At 38.2% G+C, this 19245-nt stretch overlaps 1 protein-coding gene across 2 annotated transcripts in view; it reads left to right on the plus strand.

The window, feature by feature from the left end:
- Positions 1–17204, plus strand: part of CA8 (carbonic anhydrase 8) — an 88687-nt gene extending 71483 nt beyond the window's left edge. For both annotated transcript variants that reach the window (XM_030304359.1, XM_030304360.1), the window contains exon 9: positions 16198–17204. The gene's annotated coding sequence lies outside the window, so the exon portion shown is untranslated. The remainder of the gene's footprint in view (positions 1–16197) is intronic.
- Positions 17205–19245: the final 2041 nt, after the last annotated feature.

The raw sequence follows: 19245 nt of genomic DNA on the forward strand, positions 1-19245 counted from the left end.
GGGTAAAGAATAAATTTTCAAGGCTTTAAATCAATTATGACCTAGGCATTTTAAAAGGAGGGTGGATTTGTGTCCTCATCTTTGTGGCCAAGATTACTTAAAGGGTGTCATTTTCCCGCAAATTCCTTAGAATGGTGTAGGAGTTCTTTCAAAGGCAACTCCAGTTCTGACTTCATCCTTCTATGAATGTATTTTTGACCCTTTTATCTTGAAATGTGTAATACAAATCTAGTCATAGTTCTACATAAAATTATATTGGGAAATCAAACTTATGGATGTGTGCTTTTTATTTGATATTTAATAATGCCCTAAGGGCGGTAATTCAAATTTTTATTAAAGTGGAATGATTTGACAGTCAGACTTTGAATTTAATGCATGAATGTTTCATTTAAGCTCTTGGAACTGAAAAGAAAAAAAAATTCTGGTAGTTCTCTAAAAAATGGTTAAAATAATTCAGATTTATTTTAGCTATGTCTTACTAAAATAACTTTAGTTTTTGGACTTAAAATGACTTTTTTTTTTTTTATATGACATAGCTAGACATCTGGAGAGCTTTGATAACCAAGACTTATTATTCCATGAATAATCTGTGACTTTTTATATTACCATTTAAGAAGTATGAACTATGGTTTTATACTTGTTTAAAGAACTAGGTTATAACTCATCCAGGTGCTGGAAATTCTTTAGTTTTCAGTGCTAGTTCAGGTTTCTGGGAGCCAGTGGACATGAAATGATCCATTACCCATTGAATTTTCTGTGTGAGAACCATATCTGTGTAATAACAAACAAAAAACAAGACCAAAGTTCAGGTCCAGTTTACTTTTTTTTTTTTCCATTCTCTTTTTATTTGGCATTTGTTCATTTGATACATATATAAAAATCTATACAAGGTAAAAATACAAAATAAGTATTTCTTTATAAGTTATGCAGTTAGACAGCTACAAAGTTTAAAAGCCATTGCAAAAAAAGAGAGAGAAGAAAATCGTCAATGCTTTATAGTCATTCACCATAACATTGGTATAAAATATCCATACAACACATGTGTACAAAATAGTATACAGTTCGTAAAAGCTGTGCAAAGACAGGAAAAGGACAGTTTACTTTTGTTCTTGGTATCTCAATACTGGTACTTATGTTTTGATGAGATGATTATTTGCCTGTTTGTTTCACAAAGCATTAGCCCATTATTTAAAGCTTTTCTGGCTATTCAAAGACTTGCTTATTTCCCAGTGACTCAAATATTGTTAAGCTGCACACGTTTACAGTAGCTGTACTTAATTATATTATTTATTTTCTGTAAAACCAGTGCCACAAGGCTCTTTAAATTGTTTCCTACCCCCCACCCTTGAAATGGGGAAAAATAAAAGTATGCTTCCAATTAGGGAAAAAAGTAAAACAAAAAAGAAGAAAAAAAAGGGGTTATTGACCAAATGACTTTGAATGATCCCTTTGTCAGACTTGCCCTCATTTTTCTTTCTGGGTCTTTGAAGCTATCCTGAACTGTGTTGAGCTCTTCCCCACATATACTTTTTCAACTAATAATGTTGTCTTTTTAGCTTATAATAATGCTATCACAAGCATCAGTTTCATATCAGTTCTCTTTTATAACCTAAGAGGAGTTACAGGTTGGAAAAGGATAAGGCATTATAGGAAAGGAGGGGCTATGTGGGGAAGGGAGAGTGTCAACTCTGAATGACCAAGTAGGTAAAAGCTATTATCCTTCTAGGACAAATGGAAAGCTCAAAGCCATATTTTCAGTCAATAGAACTTGGACTTTTCCTCACTCTAATAATTTAACTTGATGCACAGCATTAGGGTGAGAAATGAAAAACTCGCTGGATATAGCTGTTTTCTATTTACTATATCATATAGAATTTCTTGAAAATGGAATGGATTTCCTAAAGGATTTCAAAATAATTTCAGGAAAAGGCCAAAATATCAAGGGTGCTCAACCTATCTATTATGTTTTGATTATGTGATATAAAAATTGTTATTAACCCAAGAATGAAAAACATCAAAGCTATATCAGCATTTCTTCAAGATTACTCAACAAGGAAAATAATCCCTGCTTCCGTATTTATCCTTTTCTTCTTTTTATGTTTTAGAAATGTTTTATTTATTTATTTATTTATTTATTTATTTATTTATTTATTTATTGTGGATAACAATTGGGGAATGATTTAATTTTTGTCCCCCCCCCCCCCCGAATTAAAACAAGATTGGGTTTGGGGGAAAGATAAGAGAATATTTGGCAATCGTGGGCCAACTTGTATGTTGAACATTCTTATATTCTGATACCTTAAGGATGGTGGGGTTCATGATTTTAAATCTAGAGAATATATTTTCCAGTGAAAAATTACTGAGACCAGGTTACCTTATCTAAACATGTTCTATTATGCCTTTTACATCATGGGTGCTCGTTTTTGGTAATTTCCCCAAATCAATTTTTTGACTCCATTTTCCCACTTTGAGACTTCTTAAGAAAACTGTATTTTTTTTTTTTCAACGTTTATTTATTTTTGGGACAGAGAGAGACAGAGCATGAATGGGGGAGGAGCAGAGAGAGAGGGAGACACAGAATCGGAAACAGGCTCCAGGCTCTGAGCCATCAGCCCAGAGCCCGACGCGGGGCTCGAACTCCCGGACCGCGAGATCGTGACCTGGCTGAAGTCGGACGCTCAACCGACTGCGCCACCCAGGCGCCCCAAGAAAACTGTATTTTTAAAGAGGCTCTCATTTCAATTTTCTCCTCATTTATCTGCTGTCCATTCGCTTGAGTTTTTCTTTTTCATGATGAAGTTTACAGAGACTTAGGAAAGCAATCATCCCAGAACGAGGGAAGCATAAAAGCTCAGCCCTCGAATGGACCTTCAGGGAGGCCACTTACTGTCGGGAGTCCTCACAGTCCAGCCTGTGACGCATGCTCTTACCTAGACCTGCAGTTTCTGTGGCCACCCAATGCAGATGACCCATGCGTTTATAGTCCAAGACCAGGTCTCTCTATTAAGTTCTAGAGTTGAATTGAATCCAGAATTGAATGCCCAGCTGTCTGTATGACTTTTCTTTCGGATATGTCAAAGACATCTTAACCTCACTATACACAAGAGTGAATTTATGATCTTTCTCCAAAGACCTGGCTCTCTTCCAGTTTTCTTAGAAACCTGTTATACCTGACACCTCTCTTCCTCACCTCATCTCACATTTCCAATTTATCATCCAGTTCTGCAGATTTGCCTTCTGATAGCTCCCCAATCTATCTCTGTGTCCCCTTTCCCAACCTCACACCCCATGAAGTTAGCCTCATCCCTTACCTAGACCATCACGAGAGCATTCTGCTCTCTTCTGCGTAGGATTATTAAAGGAAGATTTGTAAAGATCAAAGACCTGGATAATGTGGAGCCCTCAAACTTCTGTGTCAGCTGTGATTGGTTGAAAAGGAGACTGAATCCACTTGTGAGCCTAGTGGGAGGGAATGCTGTGACAAATTGGCGTCATCTGCCATTGGAGTTGGGTGGTATTGTAGTTTGTTCTCGCCATCCATAATGAAAGGTTCTATTATTGGCATCTATTATTAAGGTGCAGAGTCTTTTGAAAATGTGCCTTGGGAAACTTATCTGAATTAGATCTAGTGCTACATTGCTAGGTGTTGACAGTTATCAAGGGGATATGGAAACAGGACAGAATGACTGAAGTCCTCTTTTTAATAGTTTCATTTCGTTATGTAATAGTCACAGTCCTGATGATTGTATATAGCAAATTGCTTACATATAGCAAAACCTAGGGAATCTGAAATCTTAGCATGAAAATGAAATGGCAGGAGGATGAGGAAAGAATTATGGCATGATAGCGTGGAGAAACGTACCCCAGACCTCTATATTAGGGACAGAAGCCATCTCCCAAAAAAGGGAAAAGGATAAGTTAGAGAAGAAACCACGTAAGAGAAAGATAGATATTGACGTGATGCTCAAAAGGGTGAGAGACAATATATTTTAAAATATTTTTAATAAAAATGTGCCATAAAAAGTTGTTTTTTTTAACCGCATAGACCTTAGGGGTGTGTGTATATGAATATAGGTTTGCCTTATTTGGGGAGATACTTCAGTTTTAATTAAGTAAACATTCCAAATAAAACTTGTTTTGATAATATACAAAGCTAAAATGATCTAGACAATACCCAATATCTTGGGAAGAAATACATATATGTTTGTTAGATAATGTGGAGGTTTCTCCAATCAAGAAATTTGCCACTAGGTAGCTAACACATTCTCAAATTTATTGTTAAAGCAAGAAAACCACATTGGTTTTGGATGGCTTCTCTTTTCCATTACAGTGCTTTTTTAGTTCCCTTCAAAATTTTTGAATTCTCGTTGTACTTTCAGTGGTTAGAAACTCATAAAGGTCTTTAGGGCTTGTCTACAGTAAATCTTTTTAGGACATCTTGGAAGCATGGTGTTGAATTGGACCTTAAAAAGTTACTTAATCTAGTCGTCTACCTGAAGAGATCTTCAACTCAGTTCTTTCAGATGATTGCTCCCTGTATCTAGAAACAAGCAAACCAACCTTTGTTGTTGGAGAATATCCATTTCAGACTTTGTTTTACTCTTCTGTAATGCAAAAATGAAAAAAAAAAAAAAACCTCATGAAATAGTCTCTCTGTAAAGTATTAACTGAATTTGGAATGCCATTTTGATAGTAATATTTTTACGGTTTACCATAAATAAATGTTTTTTATTAATGTAACTGATTAGATTCCAAGATTTATGTTTTTCTTCTGTTTGCAGCATGTGAGAATTCCTGTAGCTTTTATGCTTCAGAGAAACTCATCTAGTTTTTCACAGATGTGAATGTTCGTTCTGATTTTGGTACAACTAATGATTCTCTAATGGTATCTTTTCTTTAACGAATGATTATATTTAGTGGGTCCCAGCAATAAAATCACTGTAATGAGGAATAAAAGATTGTAAATAAGAATAACAATGTTATTAATCATCTAAATTAGTCATTTATGGCACATTCCTGTACCTGAAATATTTCCATAGGAAATAATGCTAAAATCCACATTTACTTATAATTAGACGTAATACAAACCTTCTCTCATTATAATAGTTGCCCAAATCCCAATTCAACTTAATTTCATTGACTCTGATTTCTGGACTGAAGGCATTAAGCTTGAACTAGTGAAAAATGTATAATATGTGCATTCAATTAAGAAGTAATTAGATACTCAATCACCCTTACAACACACCAGGGATTAGGGAAGAAGGAAGAAAAATGTGACTCACTGTAGTGTAGGAAAGTTTTGTTAATTGGTTTACTGCTAATTGAGATTGAGAAAGTGTCAAAGTATCATAACATAGGTTTACTACTGAACGGTCTTAAAAGCTAAGTTTAATGTTTCATGATTCTCTGATGCAGAATAATGTAGAAATTACCAAGCTGTATGATTTATTTTAGAGTTCTTATTAAAGTTTATGTATTCATTCTAAGTTCTACATATTAGTGAATGGTGAGAACAAGAAGAAGGAGTGCTTTGTTAACAGTTCAGACACGGTGCTCTATTGTATCTCATTTAATCCCCACAGCAATCCTGGGAGGCATGTGTTCTGATTGTCATTTTAGAGATAAACTGAGGCTAAGAGGGGTTGACTAACTTGCTCAAGGTCACAGCCAGTAAAGTGCAGAACAAGAGTTCAGACCCAGGTAGGCTTAACTGCAAACTCCGAGCTCTTGTCACTGCGCCACATTTCAAATAGCAAAGGGCAGAAAGTTATGAAGTCCTTGTATATATTTGCCTCCTTATGTCTTTCGGACAATTTCCTGGGGCTGAGATTTCTGGGAGGAAGGGACACACGTGTTTTCGTTTTGGTAGCATATTGCTAAAACACCCTCCCTAAGGGATGTGCTAATGATGCAGGCTCACTGGGGTCTCGGATCTAGAGTGGATCCTGCAGGACCAGCCAACATAGTCCTTGGCTTCGTGCAGAGTAGAAATCAAACTCAAGCCAAGAGGAAGTGAGATCCGAGTTTACTGAGGACGTAGAGTGCAGATAGAGTGTCTGGGAGACTCGAAAAGGAAAAGAGAGGAGAGTGAGCCTCATCCTTGCTTGGCACCTGGGCTTTTTATCGAGGATGGTGGTCCAGAGCAAGTGTCTTGGCAGGCATCTGGGAACAAAGACAAGTATTTAGGTGTCCTCTGTAAGTCAGGTGTGCCCTGGGGCCAGGGGTCTCGGTGACTCAGTGGTCTTGGAAAACATTCATGACGACCCTGCCTGGTCACTCCTTAGATGTTACCCACCGTGCTGGAAGAATCCAAAGAGATTATTGACTTCTCTGCAATGAGGACATACATTATCTTTCTGTGAGGCATGTGGAAGGCAAGGGTGTAGGTCCCAGCAAGAATAAAAACAGGAAAAAGAGCCAAAAAAAGCAGTTTTTCATGGGGTCCCTTCAGTTTCCCCGTCTCACCAACGTGTGCTTGCATCATTGATTGACCATTTTGTAGGTGTTTCTGCCATTTTTTTAGATCACTCAGTATACTTTCCATCTCTCCCTCATCTTTTTCCTCCTTAATTCCTTGAAATGTGTTCATCTCCATCTGCCTATGGAGTCACCTTTGATTTCTTTTTTTTGTTTGTTTGTTCTTTGTTCCCATGTCTCTAAGTATGATGCATGTTCATGACAGAAAATTGAAACAACATAGAGGGAAATGAAGAAGCGATGATGTCCCAAACCCTCCTGTCAGTGACAGCCATCACCAGCACTGGGCTGAACGCGGAGGCCCCATAGCACAGTGGGGATGTCTTGGGTTCCATTTTGACTTCACCACTAATCATTGTGTGATCTTGAAAAAAGTTGCTAATTTCTCTAAGTTATTTTCTTCGTCACTTAAAAGATGTCCTTAAGTGTAATGGTGAAGGTACAAGGAGATTGAATACAAAGTGCTTAACGTGTTTTTGGTCCATGATGTAAGTATCCAGTGAATACTTAGCTTTATTTTTATTTGTGTCCATTTGATCTCTCACTATGCATTTATCTTCAGTGGGATATGTAGATATATAATGTTCTTTATGGGATTATATTCAGGCTATTTTTATTTTTCTTATTTCTTTGAAGATTTTCTACATTTTTTCTTATTTTTAAGTCATGTCTGCACCCAACATGGGGTGGGAACTTACAACCCTGTGATCCAGAGTCACATGCTCTACTGACTGAGCCAACCAGACACCCCATAGGATCTGTCTTTCTTTCTTTTTTTTTTTTTTTTTTACTATTGTTGTTTTTTGTTTTGTTTTGTTTTTACATACAATGGAGCTTTACATACAGTGTGGGGCTTGAACTCACAACCCTGAGATCAAGAGTCTCATGCTGTACCATTTGAGCCAGTCAGGTGCCCCAGGCTATTTTTCTATCTTCTTGATAATATATATCTTTTTATGTCCTTAAATAGATACATTCCATACTTTAGATACATTCCATACTTTAAAATGATTTATTTTAATATTTTTAAATTTATTTATCTTGAGAGAGAGACAGAGTGAGCGAGGAGGGGAGGGGTAGAGAGAAAGGGAGAGAGAGAATCCTAAGCAGGCTCCACACTGTCAGCGTGGAGCCCGATGCGTGGCTCGAACTCAAAAACTGTGAGATCATGAGCTGAGCCAAAACCAAGAGTCAGACGCTTCAATGACTTAACTACCCAGGTGCCCCTAAATGATTATTTTTAAATTTTTTAAAACTTTTTTTTTTATTTATTTTTGAGAGAGAGAGAGACAGAGCACGAGTGGGGGGAGGGGCAGAGAGGGAGACACAGAATCTGAAGCAGGCTTCAGGCTCCAGTCTGTCCTCACAGAGCCTGATGTGGGGCTTGAACTCACCTTGAGATCATGACCTGAACCTAAGTCGGACGCTTCACCAACTGAGCCACCCAGGCACCCCTTACATGATTACTTCTAAATAAGTTACCTGTATGTATGTCCCCGGATTTTGAGGACATTATTATTATGCATTGTACGTTATTATACATCCTCTATTATTATACATTTAGGTTACTTGTAGTAATTTGCTGTAATCAAAATGGTTGATTTATGCATCTATTTCCTTAACACATTCTCAGCGATGAGATGACAGGGTCAGAGAGTTGGAATTAAGTGCACGTATATACAAATTACTCTTCCATTTATGCTTCCATTAACCAGTAACTACAGTTTCTCCTCACCTTAACCAACATTAACTGTTTTCAGGTTTTTCATCCTTGCCCATCTGACTGAACAGGGCAACACTATGATACAACATTTTCAGTCCGTGGCTACTTGGTTCTATTCCTGAAGGCCCTCACCTGTTGCACCAATCTGCCTATTCCTGAGCGTCTCCCACATGCTTGTGTATGTTTCAGTGTTTGGTAGGACAAGATCCCTCACTAGTCCCTTCTGCAGAATTCTCCTGGCGATTTTCGCGTGCTTAATTTTTCCAGATAAACTATAGGATCATCTTATCGGGAGGATTGAAATAGAGAGTAAAAGAAAAGAAAGTAGGAAAAAGAGAGTTTGAGAAAAGGAAAAAAGAATCTTGCTAGAGTATTACATTTGGGTTGCATTGAATGTATAGAGTACATTAAGGAGAATTGGTATCTTTCCAGTATCAAATCTGGATCAAGGAATAATGCATGGGTTGGTGCTTCTTAAAGTTTTTACGTTCTTCATAGATTTACTACAGGATGTGCGTTTGGGCTCTGAAGTCAGCCTTGGGTGTGGCTCGATGGGGAGCATGGCACCTCCAGTTGGTTCTACAGCTTGGGCAGATTATTGAAATTCTTTCAGCCTCGGTTTCCTCCTCTATGAAGTAAAGGTACTAAGTAATACCTCATAGAGATGTGAGGGTGAAGTGAAATAAAGTAAAATGCACAGCATGGTGCTTTGCAGAGGATTAACATTCCACACATGTGAGCTATTACTGTTGTTATTGTTATTGCTGTCATTATCGATTTTGATCAGTGTCATTTTCCATTATATTTTTCTATTGGTTAATATTTCTTCATTGAACAAATAATTGTCCTTGGCTTTCTTAACTAACCTTTTGCATAGTTTGCAGTAACATTTTAGCTGATTATTTTGAATTTTCTAAATAGACCATGATCACGTGTAAATAATGACAATTTAATAATCTTCTCCTTTCTAATTTCAATACTTATGGCACCTTGTAGTACTTTCAGAACAATATGAAATAATCTGGTACCCCTTTCTGACTTCTGATATGTTTTGATTTCTTTTTCCACATACAGTGGCATTTTCCTCGCTGTTTTTTCTTTGAATCTTCGAATGCACTGGGCATGCCTGACCTCTTCCTTTCTCTTCCTCCTTTCTTTATTTTCCTTCCTTGACCTGATGCTGTTGTCAGTGGGTATGTTGGGGGGGGGGGGGGGGGGAAGCTGGTCATGTGCCCTTGCTTGTAATGGGAGAACATTTAATGTTAGCCTTCTGTTTTGTGTGTGGTGGTATTCTAGGGGCTATGTGAAAATGTAAACATAATCAGACATAGACTTTGCCCAAGAGGGCTGTAAGCGTTGGGAGTAAATCAGGAGCACGGCTAACTCCAAATTAAAGCAGTATGTGAAAAATGCCCTGAGAAAGTGTGCTTCTAGTGAACAGGACAAAACGACCACTCGGAAAGAGAGAATACTCATGTCTATCATATGCCTATTTCTTAAAAGACTCTTATTTTGGAGATTTTACACCGAATTCTCTTATAGAGGGAAACGTTAATGGGTTACCAATGAGCTGAGCCAGACTCACTAGAACTCAGGTCAGCCCTGGGGCCTGCAGTGGCCTCAAAAGCAGGACACGTGTGCACGCGTGCCTTTTATTATTTTATTATTTGTTATTATTTTTTAATTTTGCATGCTGGTTTACTTTTGAGGTCTTTTCAGGAAATTCTCCCAGGAGTGATTCGATATGCACTCATTCCCTAGGGTCTCTTCATAGGTCATTTGAAGTTCAGAAATAGTCACAGGAAAGATAGCATCTGTTACAATTATACTGAAATAGCAGATGATTTAGAAGACTTGTTAGGCTGTGGCCATACTTGAGGGTCTCACTATGAATAGTGATCATCATATAATAGAACATTGTTTTTTTAGAGTTAAGCTTTCTCATTATTTATATATCCATAAATGGGTATTTGGAGGAGGGCCCAAAGGGGGGCAAGCCCAGCTGACCACCTTTATATATTGACAGTATCATTTCTGTAGATGGTTTTACTGAGTAAATTTACATTCTGATTGCCAAGTAGTATAGTTACGGTAGAAACTTTAGAAAATACACAAATGTGTGAAAAAGAACTTTTGTGTCAAATAATGATAATCCATGGAACACAGGCAATTAATTTTGGTTCCACCACAAATTGCATTAGCATAACAGGAAAGATTTTATTTGAAGTGCCCAAACCTGCAAGGATAGAGAAAACAAAAGAGACAGCAGCAAAAATATTTTAGAAGCTGGAAGCAGATGGTTGTGAGGTAACAGATTTAGCAGATGTGAGGAACAAGCCTGTTTACGTGACAGAATCTCTCAAAGTCTCAGGAATTGGAGGCAACAGATAATCTCTAGAAGGTGGAGTGAGAGGGAGCTAAAGTCATCTGCAGTGGTTAACAGCTGACGAGAGAGTCTGTTAGGGGACATGGGTGCACTGGGTGTCAGGACACCTCACTGAAAAATAGGATTATTAAATCACACCATCCTATTTATCTTCCCTCCTCCCCCTCTTGGCCTCCAGAACACTGGCAGAAAGGCCTCTACTCTCTAGGCAGGGGGCTGGCTGCCAGGGTCTTTCTGGAGAGTCTGAGCAACCTCAGGGACTTTTTAAATTAAATGGCCCAGCCGGTTCATTCTGTGGTGAAGGCAGGACAGAGAAGTAAGTGCCTGCTGTGCGCACGGAGCCTTCACCCAGGTTTTCTTACAGTGGTTGTTCCCACTCTTAGATAGGGCTGCTAAGGATATTTGAAGAAAGTCTGTAATATAGAAGGGCCTAGAAGAAACCGAAGAAGGTCAGGTATAAGAAATAAATACTTAGGAAAAGAAAAAGTTCAAAAAAATGATCATTCATGTCTTCAGAGAGGTAAGGGATGAAATTGCCACCATGAACTGGAATTGGATGCTAGGAAGAAAAGGAATATTCTACAAAGCTTTTGGAAGTTGAAAACATAATAGCAGAAATGAAAACTTTTATAGTAGAGTCAGAAGGCAGAACTGAAATTTCTTAGAAAATAGAGCAAAAAAAAAGGAGATCTAAAAATAAGAAAATTGGAGAACCAGTCTAGGAGGTCCAGTATTCAAATAATCGGCAAAGTTAGAGAACAGAGAAAACGGAGGAGAGGAAGCAGTAACAAAACCATTTAAGCATTTTCTCAGGACTCCTGGGTATAAATTTGCAGTTTGAAAGGACCCATTGAATTTCCAGCACGCTTGATCAAAATACACCCACTAGCAAGGCGCTATCATTTCTGGACACTGAGGGAGGAATTACAGGAAGAAAAAAATTCGAAATCCAAGAACCTGGAATTTGAACATCAGACTTCTTTTTTTTTAATTTATTTTAAGTTTATTTATTTATTTTGAGAGAGAGAGGGAGAGAAAAAAATTCAAAATCAAAGAATCTGGAATTTGAACATCAGATTTCTTTTTTTTTAATTTTTAAAATTTATTTATTTGGAGAGCTAAACCAGGGAAGGGGAAGAGAGAGAAAGAGAGAGACAGAGAGAGAGAATCCCAAGCGGGTTCATTGCTGTCAGCACAGAGCCTGATGTGGGGCTTGAACCTATGAACTGCGAGATCGTGACCTGAGCTGAAACCAAGAGTCAGATACTTAACTGACTGAGCCACCCGGGAGCCTCTTGAATGTCAGACTTCTAAATAGCAACACAGGAAGCTGAAAGTCAAGCATGAATTCTGAGAGAAAATTGCAGCTAGAATTTTTTCCCCAAACTACAAGTAGTCATTTTTAAATATCACAGTTATTGAAAATTATTTCCTAGGAAGCTACTAGAAGATGTGCTTCACCAAAATGGACTAAGCCAGGAAAACAGATTATGGCAAATGAGATGCCCAGAATGATTGTGAAGTGAGGGTGTAAGGGTAGAGGTTAAGAGTCCAGATGTGAGCAGATGAGAAAGTTCTAGAGCTTTTCCCAGAAAGATGAAATGGATAGACTGCAGGATATGTCTTTTAACTTCTGGGGAGTCAGACAATTGGGAGGTAGTTTTGGATTGAGTACATAGAAAACTAAGGTGGGAAAAAACCAATGTAATTATTCACTCCACAGGAAAAAAAAAATTGTGCAGGAGAAAAATTGATACACTAATGCACATAATTCAGCTCTGAATAAGATTTACATTCTCACAATAATAGAAATAATAGAATAGAAACTGATCCAGCCAAAATGTATAACCGTCTTAGAAGGACGGAGTGAGGGAAAGGTGTGTATGCACGAGGGTGATGTGGTGGGGGGGGCGTGGGGGTTGGATATCTCACAGGAGGAAGGAGGGTCGCATTTTCTTTCTTGGTGGGGAGAGTCAAACAGACAATACTAACAATCGAAAAGGAGTAATGCCATCACACCATAGCCGTGTGGTGTTAGTATAATAATCGGCTAAAAGAGTTGAGGAAGTTGGTGGCATAAGAGACAGGACTGATAGTTTTCATAAGAAACCTTTTAGAACTATTTAACTCTTTATGTGAATGTGTCATTTTGATACAAATTTTCAAAAAGTAAAGTTGCCACTGTCATTTTGTTACACTTTTTGTGTATGTGTACACACACACACTTGCATTTTCTTGGAGAATTTGCTGTGGGCCAGATACTGCTCTGGACCTTGGGAACACAGCGCAGATGAGATCAAGTATAATTTGATCCCATGAAAACTTCTCTGACATTCTGAAAAGTAAACTTTGAACACATGCGGTGGAAAATAGTAGGCCATGGCGTGGTTCAATTTTCAGTTAGTGAGACAGACGTCTGTTAAATCAACTGGAAATCCTCACTGGTAGCTCAGTTATGTACCCAGGACTCCCTGTTGTCACATTTTATCTGTTGTCCTGCTGGATTCTCGCACAATGCTATGAAGGTAGCTATTGTTATCTGAAGCCCAGAAAGGACAAGTGGGTTGCCTGAAATCTCACAGCAAGTTGATGGCAGAGCTGGGATCTGAACCAGTCTCCCTGATTCCAAATCCATACCCCAGATTGTGATCAATTGAAATATTTTCCCAGATAACCTGGTATCTGCCGTGAACAAGATCAAGCATCTATCTTTGGAGGTTGGGGGGGCAGGGGCGGAGGGGAGCTAACACAAAGATCATTCTCAATGTGCTTTGTAGAGGAGAGAAAGCTCCGTAAACGTGGGGTATCCTTAGTTGCTCCTTGAGGGAGATTTTAGGAGAGTGAGTGCCTAAATTCACCAGGAGGGTCCACACTCCGGTAGACTAGAATTCACTTGGCATCTGTTGCGAACCATTTACGTCAGAGCCTTAGAGCTTCAAAATGAATAAGACACCAATGAGCATGTGCTTCCATTGCCCTTTGGATATATGTTCAAGTGTTCAAATGCTTTGGGTTAAGATGTAAATTTGTATGATTGGGGAGACTGCATATTTACTTTAACTATCTTTTTTAATTGATGTTTTGGACCATGGTAGTTTAATTTTAAGAATTGTTTCATATATTCTCAAAATGAAATTTCATTATTTTCGTAAACTTGGAATATGTTTGTCTTGTGGACTAGCCTTTTCCAAACGTGTTCTATGCAGCCATTAAGATACCCACTAAGGTGTTTAAGTCACAAGCTGATTGTCTACAAATTTAGAGACTCCTGGACACGATTACCTCCTTTTGGAGATTTACAGTGCACGTCAGTGTGTTAGAGACTTTGAGGTGGTTTTGTATAGAAGAACCATGTATTACTGTATTTAACCAGAGTTTCTACAGTTTTTTGGAACATGGATTCATTTTTCCAAGTAATTTTTAGTTATGTGGAACACATTTTAGGAAACGGGGGACTCTAGGTTATTTTACTTTGGCAGAAAATGTATACACATCATGACCTTTAGGCTCCTTTTCGCTCCGAAATGCTGTGGCTTCAGAATTGCAGTCATCAGTTTCTTGTGTTACTTTGACTTACAATTTACTGAGTTATAATTATCACATATATACACAAAGTCCTATTTTACCTTTGAAGTTCTATCTGGGATCTTAAAGATTTGATTGGACTATCTTCTTTGAAATGTAGTTTGGAAAAATATACCCCAGCATTACAAATATTTCCTAATAAATTGTTCCAGAAATAGTATTTATATGTCTATATGCATACATGGACAGACACATGTATGTATGTATGTACAACACATCCATGCACACATCTCATATGTGGACATGTTTAAAGTGCTCTATTGTGTCATTCTTTATTAAGGAAGGAAGTCACTTGTTTCCATTATTTTGCTGCAGTGAATATCCTTACACATAAAATCTTTGATTGAGTGGTTATATCTGTACAATAAGCTCCTAGGAATATAATTTCAGCTCAAAAAGTATATACATCTGGGGGCACGTGGGTGGCTCAGTTGGTTAAGCATCTGACTCTCGGTTTCGGCTCAGGTCATGATCTCATGGTTCATGAATTTGAGCCCCAGGTGTGGCTCTGCACTGATAGCATGGAGCCTTCCTAGGATTCTCTGTCTCCTTCTCTCTCTGCCCCGCCCCCTGCTCTCTCTCTCAAAAAGAAATAAACATATGCTGATTCATAGGGGCACATGTACCCCAATGTTTATAGCAGCGCTTTCAACAATAGCCAAATCGTGGAAAGAGCCTAAATGTCCATCAACTGATGAATGGATGAAGAAGATGTGGTTTATGTGTACAATGGAATCCTCCTTGGCAATGAGGAAGAATGAAATCTGGCCATTTGTAGCAACGTGGATGGAGCTGGAGAGTATTATGCTAAGTGAAATAAGTCAGGCAGAGAAAGACAGATAATCGTGTTTTCACTCATGTGTGGAACTTGAGAAACTTAACAGAAGACCATGGGGGAAGGGAAGAGGAAAAAAGTAGTTACAAACGGAGGGAGGCAAACCATAAAAGACTCTTAAGTATGGAGAACAAACTGAGGGTGGATGGGGGCAGGGCAGGGGAGAGGGGAAAATGGGTGATGGGCATTGAGGGAGGGCACTTGCTGGGATGAGCACTGGGTGTTGTATGGAAGCAATGAGTCATGGGAATCTACCCGTGAGCACACTGTGTATACTGTATGTTAGCCAACTTGACAATAAATTATATTTTAAAAAATAATAAATAAACTTAAAAAAAACTATATGCATCTGAATTTTAATAGGCATTTATTGTCCAAAATGCTGGACCTGTTAACCCACAGGAACTGTATGACAGTTGGCCTCATCACTGGGAATGTGCGTAGATGTCACTGAAAAGAAAATCTTAGCTGAATGTTTTCCTAAATGGGAAATTCATTATCCCAAAAAGGACTATTGTTTCATGTATTATTTTATATTTATTATTTATCCATTTAATAGAATTGAGTCACAAAGTTACTTGGAGACTGGGAAGAAGTAGTCTTCATGCTCAAGCAGTTACCATCTGTGATTGTTATATAAGAAATTAATGACAATAACTTAAAGCTTAATTTTCTTATTAAGCATGATACATAAATTTGTTGTTTAGCAGGTCAAGTATTTATTTCAATTCAAACGATTTATCTCTGGGGCGCCTGAGTGTCTCAGTCGGTTAAGTGACCGACTTCGGCTCAGGTCGTAATTTCGCAGTTTGTGAGTTCGAGCCCCGCGTCGGGCTCTGTGCGCAGCTCAGAGCCTGGAACCTGCCTCTGATTCTGTGTCTCCCTCTCTCTCTGCCTCTCCGCTGCTCATGCTCTGCCTCTCTCTGTCTCTCAGTAACAAACATTTAAAAAAAACAACTTTATTTCTGTGCAATTTTGCATTCATCGGTCCTTTCACAGAAATAAAAGGATGGTAGACTTTATGGGAAAACCGCAGACACGACAGACTTGAGCAGGAAGAGATCATTGAAATTTCCACGTTTTCTTGTGAAATCTTAGCGTGCACTGTCTCTCGTTGGACGGTGAAACAGACGTCTCAGTCTGCTGTGGAGGGATGTCAGTAACATAATTGATTTGTTCTTTTTGCCTCAGGGAGGAAGACAATGATCCTATAGTGCCCTTGGATGAGAAACGGAAACTTTTGAGCCGCACCTTCAGTTTATCCTCAAAGCCTGCGTTGTTTGTCTTCATCTAATCCAGCTTTGATGGACATCTGTGACAGTTGCCTATACACGTGCTCTAATGAAATATTAGAAATGGCTGTACATTCCGAAGAAACCCAGTGTTGTATCCCCACGTCACTGCTGCTAGTATTCATATTTTTGCACATACTGTTGATTGCTTATGTGTAGAAGAAATGAAACTAGTTTTCAGAGTTGTTATTAATATGAATATATATCATGTATTAATACCGAGACAGGAAAAATACATTCCCGGTGTTAGCAATCCTTCATTTCCTGTCTCCGAGAGAAAATTCCGTCATTCGGAGAATAATGCAATTCTTGATAATAAATAAGAGTTTTGATCAGGAACAGCACACGGCTTGAAAATGGAATGTGAAGGATTAGTAAACGTCCTATCTCATGTTGTTTTCAGCCCTCATAGCACAATTAATGTCAGGCTGGTTATTATGCAAAACAATTTGGGAGTTAATGCAAGAACAAAATTGCTTTATATATTTCTCAAAGGATCGAATTGAATGTATGAATCTAATTGTATTTATTTGACATATTAGAAGCTCTCGTTTCTAGGAGTTTGAGAAAGGCATAAAAATAGGGTAAAACGTAAGTGGGTATAACATACCAGGAATAGCTTTATTTTCCACGATAGAAGCGTAAATTTAATAGTATTCTATAGTAATTTAGTGTTGTACGTTTCGTAAGACCTTAAGGTATTTTATTCTATGGACTTTAGTATATTGAGCCATTGCTTTCCAAGATGATCAATAATATCTTTATTTTAATTAATTTTAAGCGCTACTGGTAAATGTAAGCATATGCTTAGATGCAGTTGGATGTGACAGAATTGAGATAATTTTGTAAAGCAGTAGAGTGCCTGGCACAAAGCAAGTACTTAATAAATGTTATCTGTTGTTATAATTACTGTTGTAAAACCGAAGACTTCATAATCCCAATTCGGAGGGATTTTGTGATGCCAAAAGTTGGAAATCCTACAGGTGCAATAAGTGTGTGTTGTGAGATTTTAGGTGTGTTGGATAGAGGCTGTAGTACTGAAAACATTAAATACAAATAAAAATCACGCGGAGTATCCCTGAAAATGGCAGCAAAGAAGGACTGTGGTGGACCCGTGGGCAGGGAGAGGAAGGACTGGCATGGCAGCAGAGTGAGGAAAAGCCTTGGGCTTGCAAAGGGTCAGGGTCTGTCCTTAGACCAGAACCGCAGCAGGGCAGCTGCAGGCAGAGCCTCTGAGAAGTGGAGACAAGCCCTGGGAGTCTTCCTTTCTGTTGTTTCTTGGATGCAAAAATAATGAAGAAATGGTTGCAAAACTGTCCCGTATTTAAAGACTTAATATCTCCTAGACGCAAACATGCCACACACACCGAACATTGGTTGTAGGTATAGCCTCATTGTACTTGACATCCAGAGACGACATCTGAAGATTTCATTTTCTTGTGGATTCAGAAGGCACCTTGGTGTTCTTTGGGTAGAGCCTGTGTTCAGGCCCTGGAACAAAACTGGGTGCAGGCACCCAGCCTCTTTGCTCCCGACACAGTTGGTGAGTGAACGTCCAGGGTGTGTTCTTGGACTTAACGTCCAGTGCTCCTTGCAATCTCCACAACCATCTCTCCCTGAAAAAAACAAAATAGACATAACAAAAAAATGGTTCACATGTCCTTTAGGGTCATATCTAGTTGATTATATTTCCCCTCCAATTTTTTTTTTTAATGGAAGCAACCAAATTTACTTACCATACATTTTTTGAGTCAAAAGACTGAAATGAACTACTTGATTCAGCTTGTGGGGTCCATTGATGTGGTTGTGTGGGGGCTTTCTAATCTTTGATCTGGAAAACCCATTCTTCTTTCCACATTTAGGTACCTCAGACTCAGAATATGAATGCTGGTGATAGGGATGCTTACATAGGACTGAATTTCAAAGGGCCATTTGTACATCAACCAAAGTGCAAACAACTGACCTGCAGTCGATCCTGTTTGATGGTGTCCTGGGAAAGAAAAGTAAAAGATACACAGTGGACCCTGAAATTGAGGAAGTAACTTCCCAAGGCAAAAGTGTGTGTGTGGAGGAGTGGTTAACAGGATAAATGACACATTTCATGGATCTTGAAATGTAATTTAGGGTGGGTTTGTTTATCTAACAGGAAAAAAAGGCAACAAACAGGTGCTTTTTTTCACCTATCTCACACATTCAAAAGCGCCTCTGATTCATGGTAATTAATGTACCTGATGGTGTGTAAAGTAATATTATTCTCAGAAGGTTTGTCAATTAAGATAATTTGAGTCTGTGTTGGTCATTCAAGCTAGAGGCTTGCCAATATTGTTGCTCTTCTCAGAGAACATTTGATTTTGTTGGTTTTCTCTATGTTTCTATAACATATTTTGTGAAGTTCTCCATATTATTTCCTTCCTTCTGCCTGCTTTGGGTTTGGTTTGTGATTTTTCTAGTATCTTATGGTGGAAGATTAGTTATTGGTTTGAGAGGTTATTTTTAAAATAAAGCCATTTACATTTATAAAATTTTTCTAAGCATTGCTTTTTGCTGAATCTTACAAGTTGCTTTTTTTTTTGGCTGTATTTTTGCTTTCTTCTATTTCTAAGTATGTTCTAATTTGCCTTGTGATTTCTTCTTTGACTTAATGATGATTTAGGTGTGTGTTGGTTAATTCCCACATATTGATGAATTTCCAGACTCTGTCACTGATTTTTAATTTCCCTCTGTTGTGGTCAGAGAACTTACTCTGCATGTTTTCAATCCTTTTAAATCTGTTGAGGCTTGTTTTATAGCCTAGCACATGGTTTATCCTGGCGTGTTCTATGTGCACTTGAGAAGAATGTGTATTCTGCTCTTGTTGCTGTGTTCTATAGATGTCTGTTAGGTCTAGTTGGCTTATAGTGTTGTTTAAGTATTCTATTTTGTTGATCTTTCTATTTCTATTATTGAA

The sequence above is a fragment of the Lynx canadensis genome, chromosome F2 (assembly GCF_007474595.2).
Source record: "Lynx canadensis isolate LIC74 chromosome F2, mLynCan4.pri.v2, whole genome shotgun sequence".
Taxonomy (NCBI): Eukaryota; Metazoa; Chordata; class Mammalia; order Carnivora; family Felidae; genus Lynx; species Lynx canadensis.